The sequence below is a fragment of the Labeo rohita genome, unplaced genomic scaffold (assembly GCF_022985175.1).
Source record: "Labeo rohita strain BAU-BD-2019 unplaced genomic scaffold, IGBB_LRoh.1.0 scaffold_681, whole genome shotgun sequence".
Taxonomy (NCBI): domain Eukaryota; kingdom Metazoa; phylum Chordata; class Actinopteri; order Cypriniformes; family Cyprinidae; genus Labeo; species Labeo rohita.
The window spans coordinates 1-6,650 of record NW_026129614.1 but is presented as its reverse complement, the minus strand read 5'-3'; the positions used below and the strand labels follow the sequence as shown (position 1 = coordinate 6,650).

Genomic DNA, 6,650 nt, shown 5'->3' with positions numbered 1-6,650 from the left:
TCATTGACTTTTACTAAAATTGTGTAATTTAAAATCCCCTGGTGATTTTTCACGAAGAGGTATTAGAAACACTAAATACCATGATTATTGGAGAGTCTGCTATGCGTCCCGGGTCGGCTCAGCAGGTTATATATATTCATGTTCTTCAACTAGCAGAGCTAAGAATGGCAAGTTTGTAGGGTCCATTTTCAGGAAACATAAAAGTGATAAATTGTATACCTTTAATACACCACAAATGTAAATGTTATGAAAGCAAAATTGAATAGTATGCTGCATGTTTGACATGTTTGAAGAATTAATCAGAGGTGTTTTTTTTTTTTTTTTTGTAAGCAAATGAAACATTAATTACTTGTTTTTTCACACAATTTTGCACACTTTTGAATTTAAATATTGTACATTAATTAATATTCGCGTAAACAATGTATACGATGGGAGCCATTACACCCTTGTTTGGAAAAAAAAATAAAAAATGAACCCTTATTTTCTGCTCCAATCTCTTCCGCATGGATAACGTGAATAAAACACGGGTTACAAGGGTGATAATTCTTGTTTCTCTCTTTAATCAGAAGCATCGGCATTACAGCATGAACAGCCAAACTCTATTACATAATTAGTACATTCAGTTAACAGTTCAGTGTTGCTATTTCGTGAGAAATTAGCACTTTACAGAGATCATAACCCTAACCCCGAGCATAACCTAATTAAACTACAAATAACAGCGCCATGTTTTTCGCATCCTATCGATTTAATGGCAGAGGCTTATGGGTAATGTGGTTTAAAATGTTAAATAATAAAATTGGGAAAATACAATCTTTGTATACAATCTATACAATTTTAAACAAATGTATATCAAAACATATTCGTTGTGCAAACATCTATAACATATTTAAGAGGCAGGCTGAAATTTGGTATTTTACTAAGAGCACTTTCTCATTGCAGTGCAGTACAGTATGAATTAGTGCAAACTGAATGTCAGGGTACAGAATAATAGTGAGCCAGAGTCCAGTCACTGTAGTACATATGAGGTTGATGTGCTGTGTGTAGTGTTACTAGTACGAGTTCAGTTCAGTCTGATTGCCTGTGGAAAGAAGTGGTCTTGCAGTCTGCTGGTGAAGGTTCTGCGATAACATCTGCCTGATGGTAACAGTAAGAGCAGTCCATGGCTCGGGTGGCTGGAGTCTCTGACGGTCCTCCTCACACACCACCTGGTGTAGATGTCCTGGAGGGATAAAATAAGTATTTATAATGTGGTAAATTAATAAACAATATAAAGTATTTTAATTTATAATAGTTGCAATGGACATACCATTGACTCCTGTTGGAGGTTGCTGGAGGTATGGTCCAAAAGAATCCCTCCATAACTATCTCGCAGTTGATCAGTTGTGAAGTTTACTTTTATAGGCCGTAACATCTGAGCTGTCACAGTAGAGCTATTCATGAATGCAGTCCTCATAGCAGATACCTGATGGGTTCAGGCTGCAGTGCTGAACTTGGTGGCTGTTGAATTGATCTCTTCATCAACTGGCTTCATCCTATTTCAAACAAACCCACAAAATAATGAGTCAACAATAACTCCAGAGAAATAGTGTTGGAGAAGGCAGGTGCAGGTGTCTGTACTCACCATATACAGTCATTTCCTGCCCAAATTCCAAAGATAAATGGCACAGTTGATTTGCTCATTCTAGGAGCTATAAAAAGATGCATGTGTGAAAAACTACGACTGCTGACTTTAAGTAACTATAACTGCTGTCTTTTGAGCGATCAACGTCAATGCTGGTACCACAAACAACTGCACTGCTTGAGCACATACATGCCAATGGAAAGGTGCAACTTTCCAACTCTTTGTCTTTTTCTGTTTGGGCTCATGTTCATTCCTCATTCATCAGGACTGGTTTGACTTGATAGCTGCGACTGATTTTCTTTGTGTTTTTGATCTTCAGCTGTAAAACAAGAAAGTATTTGTTGACCCCATGTTTAATTATTGTTGTTTAAACATAAATTATGTGGTTATAATAATAAACTTCAAGCTCATATTCCCTGGCAACTTTAAGAGGCTCATGAGTTCGTCTGTACACATAAGATTCAGAGTCCGAGAAAAGGCCATCATGCAAAAACTTACAACACAGCACAAAAGAATGTGTAAGTGAAGGAGTAAAGGAATAAGAGGAAGGGAAATAGGCAGAGAAAGGCAACATTTTGTGTGCAAGTTTAACAGAATGAGATGAAATCAGCATTAGAAAAAGCTGCATTGTCCAGTAGCAAGCTATATTAATATAAACAATTTTAAATAGGATTACATGCTGAGAGTATTGTTGCAAGCAATTTAAAGGCCTCTTTACACCAAGGATGAACCCAACCTGCAGCAGACAACAACATACTCTAACTGCAGCGTGTATACTCCGTTATCATCTGTTGGTGTGGATGCTAAAATATTTACCATTATACATTTTTCTTGTTCTTTGTGTGAACAGCTTTAAGTGATCTGATTTGCCCAAATTAACTGAAGACCTGATTTGTCTAAACTAACATTTCCAGACTCCTGTTTCTTAGATGTGTTCAATAAAAATCAACATGGAAAGAAAGGCCGACTGTGAGGTGTGGACAGATATCATGTACTGTTAGAATGGGAAGAGATGGCAACAATTTGTAAAGGTCATTAAAGAATTCAGTGGACTTCATATAAACTTGACAATATAAACACTGGGGCACAAATAGGCACAAACTACATGAGAGTTGAAACTAAGGCCAATGACAGCAGCAGGAGTGAAAGCCGTAGAATTTTGTATAAGTATGCTTGTCCAATATCATTTGAATTTGCTGACTTGGTAAACTGCATAAATTATTACTGCTTCAACATGATACTTTGTTTTCTTGATGGGGCCGTGGTGTATGTAAACCAAAATTTAAGAAATATCACATGATGTGCAAATATAACTGTAGTACAGTTCAGTCAAGGTGCTCAGACAAACATAGACATACCATTGGAAATGTTTGCAGCTTTTGGTGTTCTCCGTGAATGCACAATATGGCCAAATTAAAATCCCATGACAGGCCTTCCTTTGGTCTTCCCTTTCAGCTGAAACAAAGACAAATATATACATGTTAAAGTTCAAGTTCCTTGTTAATTCTAGCAGCTTTCTGAAAGAATTGGTCGAAATTTGATTCTGAGTTTTAAAAATAAGCCATGATGAACCACAGAAAGAGAGGCTACTATGTGTAAATTAACTGGAAAAACAGGAAAGGAAAAGTTGAGAGAGAAAGACAGAGAGAGAGAAAATCTTTACAAGAGATGGCTTCTTACAAGAGCTGCTAGAGTGTGTGATCCGATGTAACTGCAAGATGGCAACAAAATATTGAATTACAATTACTTCACAAAACCATATTAAAGTCGTGGCAAGCGTTGTTGTTACTGTGCTTTACAAATAGCATACAGTTAAAAAAAAGTTACTGTGGTAAAAACATTGTAAGTGTTGTTGTTACTGTACAAATGTTGTTGTTATTTTAACTACAAATACCACAGTAAAACTAGAGTTACTGATGTAAACCGTTACTGAGTTACGGTTAAACCCATAGTAAGCACTGACATTATTGTGCTTTAACTACAAATACCACAGTAAAACTATGGCTACTGAGGTAAACCCAAAGTAAGCCTTGAGGTTATTGTGCTTTAACTACAAATAGCACAGTAAAGTACACTCAGTGTAGTAAAAATATGATAAGAATTTAGCTATGTTATTTACACAACGGCATGTCATTTCTCTCTCTAACGTTACGTTATGTGGTCACGCGTCTACAATTTCTCTTCTGCTAAAACGCAGACGGGATCGCGGAGTCCATTCATGAAAACGGAATTTACTCTATAGTATGAGAGGCCGTTTAAGACATATTTCAAACTTTACTTGCACACACACTATCAATCTCTCTCTCAAACACTACTATAAGGTCACTCATACACTATCAAAGCTTTCACGCACACTATCAAACTCTCTCTCATTCACCACTATACTGTCTCTCACCAACTATCAAAGCTTTTACATGCACTATCAAACTCTCTCACGCAAACTATCAAACTCAGTCACACACACACTATCAAACTCAGTCACACACACACTATCAAACTCTCTCGCGCACACTATCAAACTCAGTCACACACACACTATCAAACTCAGTCACACACACTATCAATCTCAGTTACACACCCAGCTAACAATTTTTGGTTCCCAGAACGTTCTGGGAACGTTAGGTTTTGGTTCCCAGAACGTTACAGAGAACGTTCCCTATTGGTTAGCCAGGAAAGTTTTCTTAACGTAAATAGAACGTTCCCTGCAGGTAAGGGGAACGTTCTGGGAACCTATCGGGAACGTTCCCGCAACATTCTGAGAACGTTCCCAGAACGTTCCCCTAACCTGCAGGGAATGTTCTATTTACGTTAAGAAAACTTTCCTGGCTAACCAATAGGGAACGTTCTATTTATGTTCCTAGAAGGTTTCCTGAAAGTTCTCTGAAGGTTCCCAGAACGTTCTCCTAACATCTTCACTCCGATACCGCTGCCGTATGTCAGCACTCCCGCGTCCCGTATTGGAAGACGGACGGATGTGGACCTCAATAATCACTACTACAAACCATGTCTTGTTTTAAACTATTGTTTAATCCTTACAGATATTTAGAGCACATTTAGCCACCATAAAATGACATTAAATTATCCTTTAATATCCTAGATTTGTTTTATTCGTTAATATATAAGATTAGAAGTACCATAACCCAGATTTTGTTTATTAAAGCACCAAATAACACTGACTTCAACAAAATATTGGATTTTAAAAATGTGAATTTTATTTTTACAGACATTGAAAACGAATAACATTTATTTTACTTTACTAAGAATAATATTACATTCGTTTCTTACCACTGAATTAACGACGATGTGCTTCTCTCTTTTGGTCAGTACACAAAAACTTCTCCGTTAACATCATGTTCTCTTCAATTAGACGTGTCAAATTTCCCTGAAATCACAATATTTACTCTCGTATATATATATATTAATTATAAGTAATTATTCATTAAAGCGATCAATCAACGAATGTTAGTCAGTCAGTAAAACGAAATGACCGTTAATTTTTAAATTACGCGGGTGCGCGGCTTTCTGTGGAAGGCAGGATTAAGCGCGTGCTAGAGAAGCGCGTGCAGATCAGAGGCGCGCAGAAAAGAAATATACAAACAAACCCAGTGTTAATGATATGATTTTATGACTACACTTAACCTTGGCTTAATTGGAATTATATTATAATTATAATTCGATTTGACCACTTTGATGTCTACACTTTATTAAACGCTTATTTCAGACATGAAATTCTGCAAAAAATAGTTTGTTTATGATGAAAAAGAATACATTTCGACATTAGAATGATCAGAAAGATCTGCCAAGTTTTTATTAGTTTACAGGGATATGACAACTAATAATAACCTGCAGGGAACGTTCTGGGAAGGTTGTTTTTAGGTTATAAAATTAAACCAAAAAATAACCTGCAGGGAATGTTCTGGGAACGTTCCCTGTAGGTTGTAAAAATGCAATCTACAAATAACCTACAGGGAACGTTCCGGGAACGTTCTCTGTAGGTTCTAAAAATAAAACCTAAAAATTACCTGCAGGGAACGTTCTGGGAAGGTTCTTTTTAGGTTATAAATTTAAACCAAAAAATAACCTAAACTTATTAAAAAGAGAACCTACAGGGAACGTTCCTAGAACGTTCTCATTTGGTTCCCAAAAAAATAACCAAACGGGAACCATAGGGGAACGTTAGGGGAACGTTCTGTGTTTGCTGGGCACGCACTATCAAACTCTCTCACACACTCGTAGTCAAACTCTTTCACGCAAACTATTAAATTTTCTGATACACACTACCAAACTCATTCACATATGCACTGTCAAAGTCTCATGCAAACTACTAAACTCATTCACACATGCGGTATCAAACTTTCTAGCTCACATACACTCATTTTCATATTTTGGGCGTGGATAGCTTGATATTCGCGGGCTCTGATTGGCTACGTGTTTGGCGCCGTTTTCACTCCAATTGATAATTATAATTGCTAAAATATGCAACAGTACAGAGAGTAGCGGTCACTCCGCAAATGAACGAGTCAGGCCGGAGGAGATTCGGGAGGTGAACATATCATTTTTAGTTGTGTCTCATTTTGAATCTGCGTCCTCTCCAGGATGCTGTAGACAGAGTGTCCTCGACCTATAATAGGTTGTTTGCAATCACATGATTCTGAGGACGTGCGAAATGCAGATGGAGGGCAGGAAGTGGTTTTTCTCTATAAGAATCAGTAGCAGAATCTCAAAATGACTGTTTTCAGTTGTTTATGGAAATCGGTCAAACCGAGAAATTTTATTTCATATCGTGTATGAACATTTGCTGTTCATAAAGAGGAAAAGGCAAGAAATTGACTGAAAAAAAAAAAACAGGGAAAAGTGGCTTGTAAACCTGCGTCTGCGGTCAGGAGGAGAAATCAGATAATGCTTGTTTGTGCGAATGGTTAATAAAAGATGTAAAGAAATATATAAATAGATACAGGCGAGACAGTGAGAATTCACTCAATGCTAGATGCCACATGTATATACAATGCAGTTGAAAAAGTTGAAAATT

The 6,650-nt window shown here is 36.9% G+C and overlaps 1 long non-coding RNA gene across 2 annotated transcripts; it reads right to left on the bottom strand.

Annotated features, from left to right (window-relative positions):
- Nucleotides 1–559: 559 nt before the first annotated feature.
- Nucleotides 560–3,143, bottom strand: LOC127161605 (uncharacterized). Of its 2 annotated transcripts, XR_007827100.1 has the most exons (5): nucleotides 2,980–3,143; nucleotides 1,811–1,940; nucleotides 1,622–1,688; nucleotides 1,307–1,532; nucleotides 560–1,219 (listed from the first exon to the last, which is right to left on the bottom strand). It is a non-coding gene; the product is annotated as an uncharacterized LOC127161605 (long non-coding RNA). The 2 variants fall into 2 exon arrangements; XR_007827099.1 differs by having other exon boundaries at nucleotides 1,622–1,940.
- Nucleotides 3,144–6,650: the final 3,507 nt, after the last annotated feature.